Below are 23,494 nucleotides of genomic sequence, written 5' to 3'. Positions count from 1 at the left end.
TTGAGTGGTAAAAAGGAAGCTGCTTTTGATTATGCCTGCTATAAACATGTATTAAAATATAACACTGAGTTAAATTAATATGTACAACTAATACATGTTAATTAAATCTTTTTGTTGAAAGGAGTGTGGGCGCTTTCCTGCCTTGCTAGCTTAAACCAGAAATATTCACATAGAAACTGTATTCATTTAAACACTGCATGGTCCATTAGTTCTAGCCTCTTCTTGGCTAACTCCCACATCTTGACTCAACCCATTTCTAATAATCTGTCTTTCACCATGAGGTCATGGCCTACCAGGAAAGATTCAACATGTCTGACTCTGGCGGCTCCATGGTGGTTCTTTCTCTACTTTCTTTCTCCAAGAATTCAGTTCTGTCTCCTCACCTACCTAAGTTCTGCCCTATCACCAGACCCAAAGCAGTTTCTTTATTAACCAACACAAATACAGGAGGACCTCCTACACCGTTTTCCCTTTTCTGTTTCTCTTTAAAAAAAACAGACATTTACTTTAATGTAGTAAAATTACATAAAACAGTTGTCAAGCAAGATGTATAGTTACAATATTTATGTCTATTTTATCTTTTATTATATGAAAGGAAAACTATAACTATAACTATTTTTTAACTCTATCAAAGACTTTAGTAGGATATAATATTACCAATGTAAACTGGCAGTAAACAACTTCCAAACCTTTAGAAGTGACAGAAACATCTCGCTGCCTGGACATTTACCCAAAGTTTTTTTGTTTCATTGGGGCATCCATCATCAGCCTACAGGCCCATAGTATTTATCAGACTTTTTCATGAAGCAGGAAATTTTAAAGACAGTTTAGTCACTTTCTTCTATATCCTGCAAAATGTCTCGCAGACTCTTTTATGAATCAGGAAACCTGAATGATCATCTCACCTTTTGGCAAGTTTAGTAGTCATCTCTCTGTGGGTTTTTTATGTCCAGTTCATGCAGCAGTCCAGGCAAGAGCAATTTTTTGCCCAAATGGCTATCAAACTCCATAAGGAGCTTCTTTGATGCCCATCTTTCTCTTGAAGTAGCTGGTGCTGCGAGGAGCAGACGTGTCTCATTTTCATGAAAAGCCCTAAGTTATCAAAACTTCTTAAATTCATATTTTGTAGTCTTTGAAAGATATCAAGAATGCCTATCTGAAATATATCTATGCACATCTAGAAAATCTAACTAATATGACTACATACTTGACTATTATAGATGATTATCCAATAACAACCTTTATTTTTGATTATAAATTACATTTTTAATGAGCTACACAATCACAATATCGTAATTAAGATCAGAAATACATACACAAATAACAAAATTGACCTTAAGTTTATATCAACAAAGCAAAATCCATACCAATGTAAATTATTTATATCTATATCATATTCCCCTTTAAATGTAAAAGAACATTTATAAACAATATTTGGGAATATGGGCACAGTTTTTTCTTTACAGTCTGCTTCGTGCTGTAGGGGGTGCTGTTAATAAGGTCCCTCATGGCGTATCCTCTGTGTTAGGTTTGTCTCTGTCGGCAGTCAGGTGAAGTAATTTTCGGAGTGTGTTTAAGGCAACTTTTCAGGAAGGCATGGTCTATTAAACCATATTTGCCTGGAGGTAATCCACTGGTTCTCATCTTTTTTGAAAACAGAAGAACCTGTTTTCCAAAGCATCATATCCTTAGACCCAAATTCTGAAGTCATGATATCTTTCATATATAATGAAATGTCTCTGTACTTAGCTCCTTTACAGTCAAAAATTTCAAAGAAAACACAATTATATATAGAATCCAGACTCTGTGAATTTTTCATTTTTAAGTGGGTTATTGTTTTTACTTCTTTTAATCTATGACTATTTGTACTCTGTCTCTTTAAAGAATTTACCTTTTTTTTTAAGCTTTAACTTTATTTTATGACTGTGTATATATTTCATACTGTGTATATATCTTTTCTCTCCCAAGCCTACATTTATTCAACAGTGTTCCCATTTAAAGGTTGTTTATGTCTGAATCTGTCCTATTGTGAATCTGTAATTCTTTATTGTCTAGATCTTTTAAAATGTTAGGCAGCTTGGTTGCAGTTGCTCTGGATGTTGGCTCCACCTGTCTTCAATTTTAAAATGCTACCCGACCAGGCAGGGAGTGCTGAGCCATTGGCATGGTCTCAGAGTACTTTCCTCCTGACCCCAAGTGAGCACAGAAACACCCAGGCCCACAAATGCCATTGAAATGCTTAATAGCTGGAATTTGTACTGGCGACACAGCCCAGGAAGCCATGTTTTAAAATTGTGTGGCTTTTTTTTTGTTATGGCTGCTGAGTTAGGAAATTTTTCTTAAAGGAGCTATGGCATGCCACCAGCTGTGCTAAACTTTATATTTGTGTCTATAATTTTTCAAGCCCTCTCAGGTTTTACGTGGAGTTAGTTTACCACATTGGAGCACCATTTGTCACAAGGAAAGGAGAGGGCCTGCTTTTCGTCCCGGATGCCCTGCTGGCTTATGCCCAAAATAATCACACAGAAACTGTATTTGTTTAAACACTGCCTGGCCCATTAGTTCTAGCCTCTTATTGGCTAACTCTCACATCTTGATTCAACCCATTTCTACTAATCTGTCTTTCACCACGAGGTCATGGCATTCCAGGAAAGAGTCAACATGTTTGACTCTGGCAGCTCTATGGTGGTTCTCCCTCTATTTTCTTTCTCCCAGAATTCAATTCTGACTCTCCACCTACCTAAGTTCTGCCCTATCACTAGGCCCAATTCAGTTTCTTTATTATCCAATAAAACCTATGCAAATGCAATAGGACCTCCTATACCATCTTTTATTTTTGTAGCACCCCTATTTGGTTTCTTATCAGAGTAGTAATGATGATTCTATTAGAGAAGTTTGGAAGTGTTCTTTTGTCTTCAAATTTTAGAAACATTTGCTCAAAATTACAAAAGAAAGTCTGTTCTTAGAAAGAAGCTCACAAAAATTACCCTCTAGTGAGCATTAATAAGAGAGAGGAGGGGAGCAGGGAGAGAATCTCACACCATGTGAAATTGTGATGGGGCTTTGAGATTGGAAACCATTAGGAAGGATAGCTATCATGTCTTGTTTGGCCCCAAAGGAAAAAGATAGATACTTTATTGCTGTAATGTCAGGATATACATGGCATCATGGCCATACACAGCCATTATTTACCCTTACAGGGAAAAAGAAACTTCCTTTCAAATCTGAAGAACAGGGAAGTTTTTGATTCCTACAGATATGCTGAAACCTTGATGGTAGGCCAAGACCTCATGGTGATGCACAGATTAATATAAATGTGTCAAATTAATATGTAAGAGTTAGCCAATAAGAAGCTAGAGTGAATGGGCCAAGCAGTGATTTAATTAATACAGTTTCTGTGTGAATATTTCATGAGTCTGGACAGCCGGGAACCAACAAACGACCTCCTCCAACATTCTTTAAGTTTTGATATGTTGTTTTTATATAATTTTTTTGTTTTAGTGATTTCTAAGTCCAATGTATTGAGTCTTTCTTTGTCCCATAAGTCAGCCAGTTCCCAAATTACAACACAGAAATTTATTACTAATTATGAAAATTTGGCCAATGACCTAGGTTGGTTTCTGTCTAGATATTATAACATAAGTTAACCCATATCTTTTAATCTACTTTCTTTTACATGACTTGGTTACCTTTACTTTGTAAAGCCCTTGCTGCCTGCTTTGCTTCTCCTGGTATCTCTGCTCTTCTTCTCATCTCTATCTGCACCCAAAATCCCACCTAGCTATTGGCCATTCAGCTCTTTATTAAAGCAATTAGAGTGACATATCTATACAGTGTACAAAATGATTATTCCACTACATTTCCCCTTTTCGTTAAATAAAAAGTAAAGTTTGAACTCTAACATATCAAAGCTATAAATGATAAGAACAATTTTCAGGTAAGCGTCATATTCACAATGTTCAGTCCATTTGTATTTGGCATATTTAGAGAAAATACTCTATTATCTAACTTATATTGATGAATTTAAAGTTTTATGCCCAAACCACTTTTATCAAAACTTGTATTATCTTTTTTTCAGGTTTTATATTATTATTATTAAAGTTTTTCACGTCCTCCCATTTCCTCCCCCTCTCCCCATTCTCTATCCCCCTCCCTCTTCAGTCCAAAGAGCAGTCAGGGTTCCCTACCCTGTGGTAAGTTGTGACGTGCTTCCTGACCAGCAGGAATGGACAATCACAAAATCAAGAATCCTTCTCAATCACAATTTATTAGAGCTCCTTGATTGAAAGGGGGAATGGGGAACAGGGATGAGAGAGAGAGCGAAAAATCCAAAGACAGCCGCTTTTCTAGGGTGAGAGGCTCGAATGCTGATTGGTTGATGCCATTCTACTAGGATCCAAGGCCACGGGACAGGTCAGGAGACTGAGTCTCTTGAAATGCAAAACAAGGCTCCGAGCACACCGGCCTAAGGCGGCAACATCAAAGGATATGTATACCTCCAGGCTGTAGGACTGCTGGCACTATCTGGCCAAGGCCACATCCTGGCGGCTCCCTACAGTAAGTCCAAGGTCCCCCCCCCCACATCCGGTTCTAGGAAGGTGAGCATCCAAACAGACTAGGTTCTCACAAAGCCAGTCCATGCAGTAGAATCAAAGCACAGTGCCATTGTTCTTGGCTTCTCAGTCAGCCCTCCTTGTCGGCCACGTTAAGAGAATCCAGTTTGATCACATGCTCCATCAGTCCCAGTCCAACTGGCCTTGGTGAGTTCCCATTAGAACAGCCCCACCATCGCAGTGAGTGGGCACACCCCTTGCGGTCCTGACTTCCTTGCTCATGTTCTCTCTCTCTCTTCTCCTCATAAGGACCTTGGGAGCTCAGTCCAGAGGTCTCTGTCTCTATCTCCATCCATCCCCAGATGAGGGTTCTATGGTGATATGCAAGATATTCATCAGTGTGGCTATAAGATAGGGCCAGTTCAGGTGCCCTCTCCTCAGCTGCTCAAGAAACAAGCTGGGGACATCTCCTTGGACACCTGAGAACCCCTCTAGAGTCAAGTCTCTTGCTAACCCTAAAATGGCCCCTTTAATTAATATCTATACTTCCCTGCTCCCATATCCACTCTTCCTCCATCCCAACCATTGCATTCCCCCAAGTTCTCCCCATCCTCCCTTCTCACTTCTCTCTATCCATCTTGCCTTACCCCCACCTCACCTCCACCCCACCTCCACCCGCAAGGCTCTCAATTTTTGACTAGCAATCTTGTCTACTTCCAATATCAAGGAGCATAACTACATGTTTTTCTTTGGATTCATCTTCCTATTTAGCTTCTCTAGGACCAAGAATTATAGGCTCAATGTCCTTTATTAATGTCTAGAATCCACTAATGAGTGAATACATACCATATTCATCTTTTTGGGTCTGGGATGCTGCACTCAGGATAGTGTTTTCTATTTTCATCCATTTGCATGCAAAATTCAAGATGTCATTGCTTTTTACCGCTGAGTAGTACTCTAATGCTTATATATTCCACACTTTCTTTATTCATTCTTCCATTGAGGGGCATCTAGGTTGTTTCCAGGTTCTGTCTATTACAAATAATGCTGCTATGAACATAGTTGAACAATGCTTTTGTAGTATGATAGGATATCTCTTGTGTATATTTTCAAGAGTGGTATTGCTGGATCCTGGGGTAGGTTGATCCCAAATTTCCTGAGAAACTGCCACATTGATTTCCAAAGTGGTTGCACAAGTTTGCATTCCCACCAGCAATGGATGAGTGTTCCTCTTACTCCACATCCTCTCAAGCATAGGCTATCATTGGTGTTTTTGATTTTTAGCCATTCTGACAGGTGTAAGAAAGTATCTCAATGTTGCTTTGATTTGCATTTCCCTGAGGTTGAGCATGATCTTAAGTGTCTTTTGACCATTTGAACTTCTTTAGTTGAGAATTCTCTGTTCAGTTCAGAGCCCCATTTTTTAATTGGGTTGATTAGCATTTTAATGTCTAGTTTCTTGAGTTCTTTGTATATTTTGGAGATCAGACCTTTGTCTGATGAGGGGTTGGTGAAGATCTTCTCCCAATCAGTAGGTTGCGTTTTTGTCTTAATGACAGTGTCCTTTGCTTTACAGAAGCTTTTCGGTTTTAGGAGGTCCCATTTATTCAATGTTGCCCTTATTGACTGTGCTACTGGGGTTATACATAGGAAGTAGTTTCCTGTGCCCATATATTGTAGACTACTTCCCACTTTCTCTTGTATCAGGTTCAGTGTGTTCAGATTGGTATTGAGGTCTTTAATCCATTTGGGCTTGAGTTTTGTGCATGTTGGTAGATATGGATCTATTGTCATTCTTATACAGATTGACATCCAGTTCTGCGAACACCATTTGTTGAAGATGCTTTCTTTCTTCCATTGTATACTTTTAGCTCCTTTGTTGAAAATAAGGCGTTCATAGGTTTGTGGGTTAATATTCAGGTCTTCTATTCGATTCCATTGGTAGACTTCTCTGTTTTTATGCCAGTACCACACTGTTTTCATTGCTGTCGCTCTGTAATAGAGTTTGAAGTTAGGGATGGTAATGCCTCCAGAAGTTCCTTTATTGTATAAGATTGTTTTGGCTATCCTTGATTTTTTTTGTTTTTCTATATGAATTTGATTATTGTTCTCTCAAGGTCTGTGAAGAATTTTGTTGGGATTTTAATGGGGATTGCGTTGAATTTATAGATTGCCTTTGGTAGAATTGCCATTTTTACTGTTGATCCTACCCATCCAAAAGCATGGGAGGTCTTTACATTTCCTGGTGTCCTCTTCAATTTCTTTCATCAATGCCTTATAGTTCTTGTCAAATAGATCTTTCACTACCTTAGTTAGTGTAACCCCAAGGTACCTTATGCTCTTTGTGGCTATCATGAGAGGTGAAGTTTCTCTTATTTCCCTCTCTGCTTCTCTATCCTTTGTGTATAGGAGGGTGACTGATTTTTTTTTGAGTTGATCTTGTAACCTGCCACTTCACTGAAGTTATTTATCAGCTGTAGGAGTTCTTTGATAGAGGTTTGGGGGTCACTAATGTACACTATCATATCAACTGCAAATAACGAAAGTTTGACTTCTTCCTTTCCGATTAGAATCCTCTTGATCTCCTTATGTTGTCTTATTGCAATTTCTAGAACTTCAAGAACTACATTGAAGAGGTATGGTGAGAGTGGACAGCCTTGTCTTGTTCCTGATTTTAGTGGAATGGCTTTGAGTTTCTCTCCATTTAATTTGATATTAGCTGTTGGCTTGCTATATGTTGCTTTTATTATATTTAGGTATGATCCTTGTATCCCTAACCTCTCCAAAACCTTTATCATAAAGGGATGTTGAATTTTGTCAAATGCTTTTTCTGCATCCAATGATATGATCATATGGTTTTTTTCTTTCAATTTATTTATATTATGGATTACATTGATAGATTTTTGTATGTTGAACCAGCCCTTCATCTCAGGAATAAAGCCTACTTGATTGTAATGGATAATTTTTTAATGTGTTCTTGAATTCTTTTTGCCAGAATTTTATTGAGAATTTTTGCATCGATGTTCATGAGGGAGATTGGCCTGTAATTCTCTTTTTTGATTGTGTCTTTGTGTGGTTTTGGAATCAGGGTGACTGTATCTTCATAAAAAGAGTTTGTCAGTGACACTTCCGATTCTATTAAGTGAAACACCTTAAGGAGTATAGATATCAGCTCTTCTCGGAAGTTCTGATAAAATTCTGCATTAAAATCATCAGGTCCTGGGCATTTTTTGGTTGGGAGGTTTTTTATGACACCTTCTATTTCCTCATGACTTATAGGTATATTTAAATTGTTCACCTCTTCTTGATTTAATTTTGGTAAATGGTACTTATCTAAAAACAAGTACACTTCTTTTACATTTTCCAACTTTATGGCATATAAGCTTTTGTAGTAAGACCGAATGATTCTCTGAATTTCCTCCGTGTCTGTTATTATGTCATTCTTTTCATTTCTGATCTTGTTAATTTGCATGTTCTCTCTCTGCCTTTTGATTAGTTTGGATAAAGTGTTGTCAATCTTGTTGACTTTCTCAAACAACCAGCACTTTGTTTCATTGATTCTTTGTATTGTTTTCTGTGTTTCTATTTTGTTGATTTCAGCCCTCAGTTTGATTATTTCCAGTCTTCTACTTCTCCTGGGTGAATCTGCTTCTTTTTTTTCTAGAGCTTTCAGCTGTGCTGTTAAGTCTCTAATGTGTGCTTTCTCCATTTCCCTTATGTGGGCACTTAGTGCTATGAACTTTCCTCTTAGCACTGCTTTCATAGTGTCCCATAGGTTTGGGTATGTTGTGTCTTTATTTTCATTAAATCCAAGGAACAGTTTAACTTCTTTCTTTATTTCTTCCCTGACCCAGGGATGGTTCAGTAGTTAACTGTTCAGCTTCCATGAGTTTGTATGCTTTCTGGGGGTAGAATTATCGTTAAATTCTAACTTTATTCCTTGGTCACCTGATAAGACACAGGAGGTTATTAATATTTTTTGTATCTGTGAAAGTTTGCTTTGTTACCGAGTATGTGGTCAATTGTCGAGAAGGTTCCATGAGATGCTGGAACCTATTCTTTCCTATTTGAGTGGAATGTTCTATAGATTTCTGTTAAGTCCATTTGAATATTTACTTCCATTAATTCTCTTATTTCTCTATTAGGTTTCTGTCTGATTGACCTGTCCATTGGTGAGAGAGGAGTGTTGAAGTCTTCTACTATTAGTGTGTGTGGTTTGATGTGTGCCTTGAGTTCTAGTAATGTTTCTTTTACACATGTGGGTGCTTTTATATTAGGGGCATAGATATTCAGTATTGAGACTTCATCCTGATGAATTGTTCCTGTTATAAAATGTCCATCTCCATCTCTTCTGATTGATTTTAGTTTGAAGTCAATTTTGTTAGAAATTAGTATGGCCATACCTGCTTGTTTCTTAGGTCCATTTGCTTGAAAAACCTTTTCCCAACCCTTTACTCTGGGTAGATGTCTGTCTTTGTGGGTGAGGTGTTTTTCTTGTAAACAGCAGAATGTTGGATTCTGTTTTCGTATCCAATCTCTTAGCCTGTGCCTTTTTATTGTAGAATTGAGTCCATTGATATTAAGTGATATTAATGACCAGTGGTTGTTAGCTGCGGTTATTTTTTTGTTGTTGTTAGTAGAGTTTGTGTGATTTCCTTCTTTGAGTTCTGCTGGTGAAGGGTCGCTAGATGTCTGAGTTATTGTGGGCATTGTTGGATTCCTGGGTTGTGATTTCCTTCTATTACTTTCTGTAAGGCTGGATTTGTGGCTACGTATTGTTTAAATTTGTTTTTATCCTGGAATATTTTGTTTTCTCCTTTGATAGTGAATGAAAGCTTTTTCGTAGTCTGGGCTTGCATCCATGGTCTCTTAGTTTCTGCAGTACCTCTATCCAGGACCTGCTGGCTTTCATGGTTTCCATAGAGAAGTCTGGTGTAAGTCTGATAGGTTTACCTTTATAAGTTACTTGACCTTTTTCCTTTGCAGCTCTTAATATTCTTTCTTTATTCTGTATGTTTTGTGTTTTGATTATTAAATGGCAAGGGTATGGTTTTTTTTTTTTTGATCCAGTCTATTCGGTGTCCTGTATGCTCTTGAATCTTCATTTTTGTTGAATATATTTTCTGGGCCATTAAGTTGTAATTCTTCTCCTTCTTTTACCCCTATTATTCTTTGGCTTGGTCTTTTTATTGTGTCCCAGATTTCCTGAATGTTTTGTGATGAGAATTTGTTGGATTTGCTGTTTTCCTTGATCAGTGCGTTTATTTTCTCTATGGTGTCTTCAGCATCTGAGATTCTTTCTTCTCTCTCTCGTATTCTGTTGGTTATGCTTGTCTCTGATCGTTTACCTCGATTTTCCATGTTCAGCTGGCCCTCTGTTTGTGTTTTCTTCATTTCCTCCATTTTAGTTTTCAAGCCTTGAACTGTTTCCAATATCTGTATGAAGTGGAACTGAGTTCTATTTGAATTTCTTTTTTTCTCCATCTTATTTATTTATTTATTAAAAATTTCCACCTCCTCCCCACCTCCCTTTTCCCTCTCCCTCCTCACCTCTCCCTCCCTTTCTAGTCCTAAGAGCAGTCAGGGTTCTCTGCCCCATGGGAAGTCCAGGGTCCTCCTCCCTCCATCCAGGTCTATAAAGGTGAGCATCCAAACAAACCAGGCTCCCACAAAGTCAGTCCATGCAGTAGAATCAAAATCCAGTGCCATTGCCCTTGGCTTCTCAGTCAGTCCTCATTGCCAGCCACATTCAGAGGGTCCAGTTTGATCTCATACTCCATCAGTCCCAGTCCAGCTGGCCTTGGTGAGCTCCATTATATCAGTCCTGCTGTTTCAGCGGGTGGACGCACCCCTCGTGATCCTGATTTCCTTGATCATGTTCTCCCTCCTTCTCCTCATTTGGACCTTGGGAGTTAAGTCCAGTGCTCCAATGTGGGTCTCTGTCTCTATCTCCATCCATCGCCAGATGTAGGCTCTATGGTGATATGCAAGATATTCATCAGTGTGGCTATGGGACAAGGCCAGTTCAGGCACCCTCTCCTCTGCTGCCCAAGGAACAATCTGGGGACCTCTCTTTGGACCTGGGAACCCCTCTAGAGTCAAGTCTCTTGCAAACCCTAAAATGGTTCCCTTAATTAAGATATTTACTTTCCTGCTCCCCTATCCACCCTTCCTCCATCCCACCCATCCCATTCACCCAAGCTCTCCTGAATCCTCCCCTTCTCCCTTCTCTTTACCCATCTCCCCTTACATCCAACCCCCCACACCCCAGTGCACCCAAGTTTTGCCTGGCAATCTTGTCTACTTTTAATATCCAGGAGGATAACTATATGATTTTCTTTGGGTTCACCTTCTTATTTAGCTTCTCTCGGATCATGAATTATAGGCTCAATGTCCTTAAATTATGGCTAGAATCCACTTATGAGTGAGTACATACCATATTCATCTTTTTGGGTCTGGGTTACCTCACTTAGTAAAGCATTTTCTATTTCCATCCATTTGCATGCAAAATTCAAGATGTCATTGTTTTTTACCGCCGAGTAGTACTCTAATGCGTATCTATGCCACACTTTCTTTATCCATTCTTCCATTGAGGGGCATCTAGGTTGTTTCCAGGTTCTGGCTATTACAAATAGTGCTGCTATGAACATAGTTGAACAAATGCTTTTGTAGTATGTTAGGGCATCTATTGGGCATATTCCCAAGAGTGGAATTGCTGGGTCCTGAGGGAGGTTGACTCCCAGTTTCCTGAGAAACCGCCACACTGATTTCCAAAGTGGCTGCACAAGTTTGCATTCCCACCAACAATGGATGAGTATTTCTCTTACTCCACATCCTCTCCAGCATAGACTATCTTTGGTGATTTTGATTTTAGCTATTCTGAGAGGTGTAAGATGGTATCTCAAAGTTGTTTTGATTTGCATTTCCCTGATCACTAAGGAGGTTGAGCATGACCTTAAGTGTCTTTTGGCCATTTGAACTTCTTCTGTTGTGAATTCTCTGTTCAGTTAAGTACCCCATTTTTAATTGGGTCAATTAGAGTTTTAGTGTCTAGTTTCTTGAGTTCTTTGTATATTTTGGAGATCAGACCTTTGTCTGATGAGGGGTTGGTGAAGATCTTCTCCCAATCAGTATGTTGCCTTTTTGTGGATCCACAAACCTATGAACACCTGATTTTCGACAAAGGAGCTAAAACTATACAATGGACGAAAGAAAGCATCTTTAACAATGGTGCTGTCATAACTGGGTGTCAACCTGTAGAGGAATGAAAATAAATCCATATCTATCACCATGCAAAAAACTGAAGTCCACATGGATTAAATATGTCAATATTAATCTAAGCATGTTGAACCTGGTAGAATAGAAAGTGGAAAGTAGTCTACAAACACAGGAGACCAATTCCTAGGTGGGACCCTAGTAGCACAGACAATAAGAGCAACAATGAATAAATGTTACCTCCTGAAACTGAGAAGCTTCTGTAAAGCAAAGGACACTATTTGAATTTCTTCATGGCCAGAATGTAGTAAGGAAAAGGTCTGTGCTTTCCTAAACTGAAGAAATAGCTCAGTTGCCCATAATTCTCATCCCTAAACTATTTGCCTCTCCCCCAAAAGAGGCACCTATTGAACTATGAAGACCACTATAATGCCCATACTATTTGGCTAATAAATTGTTTACTGATGGGTCATCAACCACTGATGGAACCAAAACTAATGGAAATTAGCAGCCTAAATAGACCAAGGGATGGAATGGACAATACTTAGGAAGGAAACACAAAATCAGTGCAGCACTATTGGATATAAGACAAAGAACTGAGAAAGCAAAAGGAAAACATATTTTCTCCAATTCATAATGCATGTGCAATAGTATAACTATGTTGTTATCAAAATGGAAAACAACTGACAGATAATTGTCAAAAATATCTGGTCATGGCATACATGAATGGAAATGGAATAAGCTAGCAAAACTTAGCAAAGGCATCAAAATTTATGTAGTCCATGTAGGCAACATAGACAGAAAATCTGAAAACAATGAAATAGTGGACAAATTTAAGACTGGACTATTAAAATTTGCCAGGGAACAAATGCAGAATAAATAAGAAAGACAGATTGCTGATTCAAAAGCTTGAAAGTTTACCCCTAACACTAAAAAGTAAGGGCAAATGGAGAACCATATTAAATCAGGACAAACCTATGAGAATAAGTATTATAAGGAATCCATTGCCAGGCAGTGGTTCAAATCTTTAGTCCCAGCATTTGAGAAGAACATGCCTTAATCCCAATACGTGGGAATCAGAGGCAAGCACATAAGAGTTACAGTAATTTAAATTTAAAAACCTGTTGTAAAAGGCAGGCTAAAATTCAAAGTGAATGTCCTTTGTTATCTAAAAATTAATATACTTAAACTTTGAATTTATATATAAAGAGAAAGGAGAATATAGGTATATATATTTATCCACACAGACTAACATATATTTAGTTTCAAGTTTTCAAAAGTATTTTAATAATTGAAAGATAATATTTTTCAGTTGCCAAATAAAATTGCCCTTGAAAAGAACCTCCCAAAATAGGATCCCTGAGAGTTAAGTTTGGGGCAAGGTTTTGCTTTTATCTTTCCAGGAGAACAAAAACATCCAAGTAAGGAATCTGGAAACCAGTGAACAAATGAAACATCTACAGAAGAAGAACAAATCATCAAGAGAAAACGTCCCAAGAAAAGAGTTCTGCACAAATAGTGGATACCTTTGGCTTGAATGCTATGTTCTACTTATCCAGGATTGCCACTAAGATGACCAAGTACTGAAGGTCAACTTTGGACTGCAAACTGCTCAAGACATTCAAATTGCTGAACTCGCATAAGATTGATACAACATTTTACAGAAGTTTTAGCTACTGTTAAGTATTTACAGAAATATTTAATCCTAATATAGCCCAAAACAATCAAGATGAACATTATAAAATACATGGTAGAAATAGCATGATTATTGTAAGAGTTTTAAGTGCTAGAGTTAAAAAAATACTATCCCTTTTCTTTAGACAAAAGGGGGAAATGTTGCAGTTTATTTGATCATACTGTGAACCCTAAGATTGCATTATTTACTTGGAAAAACCTATGTCTAGTTTTGATGTGACTCAGTCCTAGCATATACCTTTAATCCAAGAGCTTTCTTCTTGAAATTTATAAATAAAGTCAATTGTATGTCAAGAGGTGGAGAAATCTACCAGTTGGCAGGAAGTGAGAAAAGAAAAAAAAATCATAGAGAATGTGTGTCAGAATGACAGAGAGACAAGAAATAGGGGGGCATTGAGTTGGATGAGTCTTATTTAAGATGGTGTAAGAGAAAAGGCTTTTTCTGGGATGTTGGCAGGGAAGGAAGGTCAGCTAGGTGCTTTATGTACCTCTGAGCTAGCAGGCTTTCACCGAAGCATCTAGTCCCTGAGTCTTTATTGGTAAAATTGAATGATTGAGATTTTCTTTAAAACAACACTAAATAAAATGTAAATATATTTACTTTAGATATGTGACTGTTAGAAGGCATTCACACTTCACTGATCTGTTTTTATTTCTGTGTTTTACACTGGGGATGGATTCGGGGACTTGCTCATACAAACCAAGCTCTGTTCTACTGAGCAGAGACTCTCAGAGACTGCTTGATCATTTCCTGGCTAGCCAGGCCAAAAATAATCACACAGAAACTATATTAATTACAGCACTGTTGGGCCAATAGCTTAGGGATATTTCTAGCTAACTCTTACATCTGAATTAGCCCATTTCTATTAATCTGTATATTGACATAATAACTGATAAGATTCTAGTTGACAGTTGGTGCCTTTCTCCTTCAGCAGCTACAAGGCATCTCTCTGACTCTTCCTACTTTCTCTTTGTATCTCTGTTTGGATTTCTTGCCTGGTTTTACTCTACTAAACCATTGGCCAAAACAGCTTCTTTAATAACCAATGGTAATAAAACATATTCATAGCATACAGAAGAGAATCCCCCATCATCTCCCCTCTTCTGTCTAAATTAAAAGGAAAGTTTTAACTTTAACATAGTAAAATTATATATAACAAAACAGGTATATATAACAAAACAGGTATAAAGCAAGAATTACAGTTACAATATTTATATCTACTTTATCTTTTATCGTAACTAAGGAAAACTATAATTATAACTATCTATTCTTCAACTTCTTCAAAGACTACAGAAGGATATAACCTAAGTTAACAGAAAGTGCATTGTAAGCAACTTCCAAAACTCTAGAATTGGCAGAAATATCTTGCTGCCAGGACAGACACCCAAAGTTCTTTTATAACATTGGGGCACCCATCTTCAGCCTACAGGCCCATAGTATCTGGCAGACTTCCACAAAACAGGAAATTTGAAAGACTGTTTTACCTCTATTGGCAGTTTGTCACTCACTTTCTTTTGTATCCTTCAGTACTTCTGACAGATACTTTCATGAAGCAGGAGCCCTGAAAGACAATCTTACCTTTAGGCTAGTTCAGCAGTCATGTTTTTCTGTGGGTCCTTCATCTTCAGTTTATACAGTATACCGTGAAGCCATCCAGGCAAGAGCGGTTTCGTGCCCAAATGGCTAACAAACTCCATAAAGAGCCTCTTCAATGCCCATCATCCTCTTGAAGTAGATTGGTACTGCCAGAAGCAGATGTGTCTCATTTTCATGGAAAGTCCTAAATTCTTAAAACATTTTAATTGCCATATTCTGTTAGCCTTTGAAAGGTTTTAAGAATACCTATCCATTATCTCTGTTCATCTGGAAAACCTAACATGATTATAAGCTTGACTATTATAGGTGATTATTTATTAACATGTATTCCTTAACTATACATTATATTTTTAAATGAGCTGCACAAACACATAAACTTAATCAAGAGCAGGAATATACATATAACAACATTGTCCTTAAATTTATTGTATCAATAAATCAATGCAAAGTATTTATCTTCATGGCTTGTCCCCCTTTAAATGTAAACAAACATTTATAAATAATCATTTAGGGAATTTGGGCATTGTTCTACAGACTACTTCCTGCTCATTATGACTGATAATCAGGTCATCCTATGTGGTAGGGTCATCTCAGCCATCAATCCCCAAATGTTTTTATTCTTTATTTTGAGACAATATATCATCAAGTTGCTCAGAATGTTCTTGATCTTGTGATCATTCTGTCTCAGTCACTCAAGGGGCTGGGATTAATGGTTGTACTTCCAGGCCTGACTCTTCTGTACAATTTTTAATCATTTTCAGAATCTCATTTTGATTTTTTTATGGCAAACCCCATACTACTGTATCTTTAATAGAGCTTGTGTGTGTGTGTGCATGTGTACATGCACATGCACATGCTGTGGAATAATCTTTTATGTACACTGTGAATATATATTACTCTCATTGGTTAATAAAGAACTGACTGGCTGGTAGTCAGGCAGAAGTATAGGTAAGACAGCCAAACTGAAAATGATGAAGGAAGGAGACCAGAGGCAGAGTCAGTGGAGTCACCAAGAGACACAGAATAAGCACAATATGCTGGAGGACAAGCCATGTGGCAATATATAGATTGATAGAAATGTGGGTTAAAGTGCAAGATTTAGCTAGCAACAAGCCTGAGCTACTGGTCAAGCATTTCCTGGCAACTGCCAGCATTCCATAACTAAGCCCATGGTGGGTTCTCTGCATGGCAGACTTATGGTTTTGCTCTTGCAGAGAGAAAAGGTTACAGATATACAGTAAAGATAGATTCAGATTTTAAAAAAAACGACAACCTCTAAATGGGTTATAGTGTGTTTATAAACATATGTAGGACTGGGAAAGAAAAGAGCAGGTATAGGGGATATAAAATAGAAATATGTAATTTTAAAATAATAAAGTCTTTAGAAGGGGAGTAAATTAACTTAAAGGAAAAAACATGTAAAGATGGGAAATGCACAAAGAGTCTGGATTTTATGTTATTGTGTTGTTTTTGAATTGAGTTTTTGGCTGCCAAAAGACACTGGATTATGAAAACTGCTAGATTAAACTAACCTATATATTTTAAAAATATCTTCAGAATTTAAGTCAAAAGATATGTTACTTTGGGGAGAGGTTATGGATTTATTTCCAAAGGAAATGAGAAGCTGTAGATTCATTCTGAGTTAAGGAAAATCATGTTTAATCAAGAAAGACCCCCTGAAATTTTGACTACAGATATAAAGAAGTAAACTTAAAAGAACTACATGGCACATCATATATACTTTACCTCCTCAAACATAAAACAAAAAACTGTATTTTGCTGACTCATGTATAATACATAGTCTAAACTTGAATTAATACACTTATGTATGTTACCTTTACAAGTTTATGTATTTTCAGAGCAAGGGGACCAGACACCAATGAAAATGGATGACCCAGGTGATCCAACCTCTCAAAATGTTTCTGTTGCAGCTTACTCTGAGTTCTACATCCAGAACAGTTTCAAGGCTGCTGGCTGACATCACCCAGCTTCAGAATACTACTACAGCCAAGAATTAACCAATATCTTAATTTTTCTCAGGATCCAAACGTTACCAGAACCCCCAAACAACAGGAAGCAATGTTGAGAACATGATGCCCACATTCCCAAGAGGTAGGATGGATGGATTTTGGTCATTCTGTGGGTATGGATATTTGTCATTCTGGGGGGGAGGGTGTTTGTTAGAGTTGTTATTGGTAATGGTCAAAACAAAGGAGCCTAACTATAGAGGTTAAATTCAGGGATCTCATTTTCAAAACAAAAAAAAAAGTGATACAGAAATGATAGGATAAGAGGGTAGATTATTTGAATCTACTTTTAAACCAAAAAAGCAACTACCAGTCTTAAGTATTTCACATTGATATGGATTTTTGTATATTGATACAAATTTGAGTTTATTTTTTGCTATACTGTGCTGTAGGAAATCCTACCGCCAGTAGCCTTTAAGTTACCCACCCACTTGGACATGGCCTCTTATACTATATATGTCAATGTAAAGCATGCGCCTGGCCTCTCTTCCAGCTGCGGGATTTGGTTGCTGCTCCACGTTTGAGCAGAAGACTGTAATCTGTGAGTCTACCCCAAAATAAATAACTCTATTATACTCAATTCTGAGCTAGTGTGGAATGTCTGTCTTCATCTGGTGCCCCATGTTGGGACAAATTTTTAGAAAGGAGGCTACTTGCTTGTCCCAGCAGCCCAGAACCAAAATAACCGCACAGAAACTATATTTAAACAAAAAGGAAGGCTTTAACTTTAACATAGTAAAATTACATATAACAAAACAGTTATCAAGCAAGAATTATAGTTACAATATTTATATTTAATTTCATTGAATGTTGTAAATTTAATTAAATCACTGCCTGGCCCATTAGTTCTAGCTTCTTATTGGCTAACTCTTACATCTTAGTTTAACTATATCTATTAATCTGTGTATTGCCACGTGGCTGTGACTTACCAGCTAAAGTTCCAGTGTCTGTCTCCAGCAGGGCTACATGGCTTCTCTCTGACTTCCCCCCCTTCTTTCTCCCCGCATTCACTTTAGTTTTCCCAATCTAGCTCTTTCTGCCCTGCTCTGCTATAGACTCAAGCAGTCTTTATTAACCAATGGTATTCACAGCATACAGTGGGGAATCCCACATCAATTCTGTTTATGTTTCTACTATTGCTTAACATATTTTTGTATATTAATACAAATTTAAGGTTATTTTTGTTAGAACATACTGTACATACATCTGTTGTCTGGTCCTTACAGAACAGTAAACAAGATTTTGTTTGTTTGTTTGTTTTGAGACAGGGTTTCTTTGTAGCTTTGGAACCTGTCCTGAAACTAGCTCTTATAGACCAGGACGGACTCACAGAGATACGCCTGTCTCTACCTCCCCAGTGCTGGAATTAAAGGTGCATGCCACTGCCACCTAGCATAAACAAGGTAAATCACAACAGTCAGGGGTAGAAGAAATATTTATGTTTATAAAAAATTTAAATCATACGTTTTTTTTTCATGGATGACTTAAGTTCCATTATGTATATGTACAATGTTTTCTTTATCCACTAATCTGTTAACTAGCATCTAGTCTGGTTCCATCTCATAGCTATTGTGAATAGAGCAGAAGTCAACATGGAGATACAAGTATCATTGTGGTAGAGCTTAGAGTCTTTCTGAAATACCCAAGAGTGGTATAGCTGGTTCACTCTCATATATTTTATTATAGAAGTGGAAAATATACTGGGATAGTTGCTTTTTATAATAGTTTTGTCTTTTAATTTTCATGATAATGATATAATTAATTTATCCAACAACAAAGCAGTTTTCTACTGTTTTGAGACGGACAGTATACTTTGCCAGTGATTTTTATAATTTCTCTATTTTCATGCAGTTACTGATATCCCTTTCCCAGGGAGGAAAAGTGGTGGTAAATTCCACTAGCATTTGTTTTTCTTAGCAGTTCCTTTACATTCCACCAGTCTGAAAAACAGAAATTCTAATAACATATTCTTGATTCCTTGTTTTCTTTGGAGACTTGAATATATTATCACACTCCCTTCTGATTTCTTAGATCTCTTCCCAACAAACAAATTAAGTCACTAACATAGTGGTAGGGCAGTCCCTAGTATGTAACATTTTGCCTTTCTCCCTTTAGTTTTGCTTTTGCTTGTTTGATTGGTTGGTTGGTTGGTTTTGGTTTTGATTTTGGTTTTCAAGACAGGGTTTCTCTGTAGCTTATCTTGGAACTAGCTCTTGCAGACCAGGCTGGCCTTGAACTCACGGGGATCCAGAGATCTGCCTGCCTCTGCCTCCCGAGTGCTGGTATTAAAGGCCCCTGTCACCACTGCCAGCTTCCCTTTGCTTTTAAGCCTCTCACACTGTGACAGCTTAACTGTGATGTGTCTCAGCGTGAGTTTCCTGCATCTGGAATTCCAGCTCTTCCCCCACTCTTGGAAGGTTTTCTGCCACTGTAATTTTTTGGAGTGCTTTGTAGCCCTTTCTGCCTCTTTTTTTTCTTCTGCTACACTAATGGTGAAAATGTTGACCTGCATGTCTTTTTACCTTTTCCATTCTTCTTTCTTGTCATTAATCGCCCTGGGTACTTTTTCCAGTGACCTACCTTATAACTCAGTAATTCTCTCTGTTTGATCTAATACTCAGATCCTCTGTCAAAGTTTTCAGTTCAGTTACTTTTCAGTTCTGTGATTTCTCTGAGTCCCTGGAAACACTTTGTAGTCGACTATAGAGACATTTCGCTTGTCTGTGTCTGTCGATTTCTTATAGGAAACAAAGGAATGTAGTTTTGACTTTTTGCATGGTAAATATTTTGTTTTCCTATAAATATCATTGAGCTCTGTCCTGGTAATACATTTAAGGTATTTGAAAAAATGTCTTGCTTTTACATTTTCTTAAGAAATAACAGAGGAATTCTTAGATTAAAGGTAATGAAACCTTTATAGCGAGATAAGGGCTTCTCACTGCAGCTGGTGGAACTAGATGTTATTCCTGGCCCTATGTGAGTGTTGAACACTGTTTTTCCAAATCCTTTGTCAGCCCTCTGATCCTAATCAGCTGTTCACACAGTGTGGGATTTTGAGGGGTCTTTCTGCTTCTCCGTGATGTCCTTATTCTGTGCAGGCCTTGTGTCTTTTGTAAAATACAGCTTAATCTTCCATATTCCTAGTATTGTCTTTTCAAACTCAGAGGATTTCTTGGCCCTTCCGTTTTCCTGTCTGTGCTGTGGTTCAAAAAATCTCCAGGCAGTAAGAGTAGTCACATGAGAAACTTCACTTCCTCTCTTTGCAGGACCAATTCTCTTTGCTTCTAGAGGAAAAACAGTGCTTCGTGTATTTTGTTAATATTGTTTCAAGTAGCATGTGAATCCAATGTATATTGCACCCTCCTTGCCTTTACATTAAGCTGGTATCAGTATTATTTTAATGCTAAACTTTACTATATAGCTACCATACTTTCATAATTTCCCTTCCTTTTTTTTAAATGAAGCACAAATTTGTTTTACTCCAAGTCATAGTTATGAAATTCTTATACAGGTTTCAGTGGGATTTATTCTGAGGTCTCTTCTTTGATTATTGTATTTTTGATTATAAGGCTATAATCAAAATAAGTCTATATGTAAATATTTAGTGCTCTTTTCCAATTTTGTGGCATACAGGCTTTTGTAGTAAGATCTAATTATTCTCTAAATTTCCTCTCTATCTGTGGTTATGTCCCCCTTTTCACTTCTGATCTTGTTATTTTGCATGTTTTCTCTCTGCCGTTTTATTAGTTTGGATAGGGGTTTGTCAATCTTGTTGATTTTCTCCAGGAACCAGCTCTTTGTTTCATTGATTCTTTGGATTGTTTTCTGTGTTTCAATTTTGTTGATTTCAGCCTTCAGTTTGATTATCCCCATTCTTCTACTCCTCCTGGGTGAGTCTGCTTCTTTTTTTTTCTAGAGCTTTCAGCTGTGCTGTTAAGTCTCTAATGTGAGCTTTCTCTATGTGGTCACTTAGTGCTATGGACTTTCCTCTTAGCACTGCTTTCATAGTGTCCCATAAGTTTGGGTATGTTGTGTCTTTATTTTCATTAAATCCAAGAAACAGTTTAACTTCTTTCTTTATTTCTTCCTTGACCCAGGGGTGGTTCAGTAGTTGACTGCTCAGTTTCCATGAGTTTGTAGGCTTTCGGAGTTAAAATTGTTGTTGAATTCTAACTTTATTCCATGGTGATCTGATAGTACACAGGTGATTACTACAATTTCTTTGTATCTATGGATGTTTACTTTGTTACCAATTATGTGATCAATTTTTGAGAAGGTTCCATGATATGCTGAGAAGAAGGTATATTCTGTTTGGGTGGAATGTTCTATAGATGTCTGTTAGGTCCATTTGGTTCATTACATCTGTTAGTTCTCTTATTTCTCTGTTAAGTTTCTGTCTGGTGGACCTGTCCATTGGTGAGAGAGGAGTATTGAAATCACCCACTATTAGAGTGTGGGGTTTGATGTATGTTTTGAGTTCTAGTAATGTTTCTTTTACATATGTGGGTGCTTTTATAGTGGGGCATAGATATTCAGGATTGAGAGTTCCTCAATACTTTATGAGTATAAAGTGTCCATCTCTGTCTCTTCTGATTGATTTTAGTTTGAAATCAATTTTTGTGGCCAGTGGAGAACTAGCAGCATGAGTAACAGGAGAAGAGTCAGCAAGGAGGGAGAACCATCAGAAACACGAAGGATACGGAGCCACCCAAGCAGCTGCCGCTCACTTTAGATTATCCTGGAGCATGAGCATGGCCTGGGTTGCAGGGGCCTTCCTGGATAAGCTGATGATGCTGCTGCTACCGCTGCTGCCGCTGCTGCTGCTGCTGTCTGTTCAGAAGGGGCCCCTGGTAGCAGCATGAGATCCACGTAAGTACAGCAAAATGCTTAAAACTTGGACTATGCTGTTTGGAAAACTTTTCATTTAATTCCTAGTCATATTTGGACACGAAATAGTAGAGTATAGGCCTGGGAAAAATTAAGAACGTTTCAAATAAACCTGTCCGGTTGCAACCTGAAAAGTAGAATGAATTACAATGGCCTTTCCTCTTTTGAGAGGGTCTAAAACATGATATATATAGTAAAAATTTATCTATTTTTACTTATATGTCTGAACAACCATTGAATGAGTTAATGTTTTAACAAAAACAAAGAAGCATAGATAGGAGTTAATTGGCCAATGCTATCATTTATTTCCTTTGAGGACTGGAACAATTTCCAGGAATTAAGTCCATAAGAGAAATGACTAGCAGGCATTACACCATTCTGCATCAGTTTAGCTGTTATTAGCTTACAGTTTTGCAGACCTTGGCAGTTTCAGAGTTAAGATGCTAATTAACTCTTTAGTACTACAGGGATGGAGGACCTGTAGGCCAGCCTAAATTTTATAGGTCAAATTTAAAACCCGTTGCTCAGGGGAAAAAAAATAAACCTCTAGGTGTTCCCTTAATAGAAGGGTTTGTTTCTAATGGTAAAAAGTTCTTGCTTGAAGACAAAACTTTGCTAGTCTTTCTCTAGATGCCAATAATTTACATTTTAAAAATTTGTCTTTGGGAACTGTGCTTCTGATTTGGACAAACATCTGGTAAGGTTTTATTGGTTTTATTTGTAGAATTGTCAGTAGTCTAGTGCAACAATGAAATTCTAAAGAGTTCGGAAAAACTTAATATTTTTGTTTTTATCTTACACGAAAATGTAAAAATTATTCTTAAATTAAAATTCTATTTATTTAATACAATCATGAGTTTAGAATTTTAAAAATGTGTTTCTCCTTGAAACTTTTAAAATGAAGGTTCTCTTTCTTTTGACAATTTCATAATATGTATAATGCATTCCAGTTCTGCTCTCCATGCATCCTTTCTTACATCCCTGCCATCCCTATCAACCATGTTCTTTCGTATTGATCCCTTTTCCAGATTCATGACTTTGGTTTGGTTTTGTTGACTGTTTAGTTTAATCATGACCATCCATGTCACCACCTGGTTGAAACTATATTTTTTCTCTACTCTCAGCTTCCAAGTCTTCCAGTCCAGTTCTCTTCAACTCAGCTAATAAATGCTAGTTTTCATATTTATAAATACGGATTGCTAATGGGCAGTATCCTTTGGAGGTAGCGCTCAGCGTTCAATTCAATCCTCCTTAAGTTTGTCATACTCCATGATTCTTCACCACCGAATCCTCAAGCCAAGGTAATTCCCAAGTCTGATAGTGTGGTTCCTGTACTGAACACCAATACTCATGCCTTGCTCATCCAACAGTTTGTACTACTTTACAAATATTTATCTCACAGTTTATATAAATTACAAAAATGAAATTTAATTTGGTTTCATGGGAAGTATTTATTAATAAAACAAAGACAATTAGGTTGGACCAAGTTTGATAGGTCCTAAAACTGAATCTGTGGAGAA

The 23,494-nt window shown here is 37.4% G+C and overlaps 1 protein-coding gene across 1 annotated transcript in view; it reads left to right on the top strand.

Annotated features, from left to right (window-relative positions):
* Positions 1-22,842, top strand: part of LOC125399540 (protein farnesyltransferase/geranylgeranyltransferase type-1 subunit alpha-like) — a 56,558-nt gene extending 33,716 nt beyond the window's left edge. The window contains exons 8-10 of the mRNA XM_087912336.1: positions 17,101-17,172; positions 18,356-18,490; positions 21,691-22,842. The gene's annotated coding sequence lies outside the window, so the exon portion shown is untranslated. The remainder of the gene's footprint in view (positions 1-17,100; positions 17,173-18,355; positions 18,491-21,690) is intronic.
* The last annotated feature ends 652 nt before the right edge of the window (positions 22,843-23,494 follow it).

This window comes from Myodes glareolus, chromosome 12 (assembly GCF_982192425.1).
Source record: "Myodes glareolus chromosome 12, mMyoGla1.1, whole genome shotgun sequence".
Lineage (NCBI taxonomy): Eukaryota > Metazoa > Chordata > Mammalia > Rodentia > Cricetidae > Myodes > Myodes glareolus.
The sequence above is the reverse complement of the archived record's forward strand: the minus strand, read 5'-3'. Positions and strand labels throughout refer to the sequence as shown.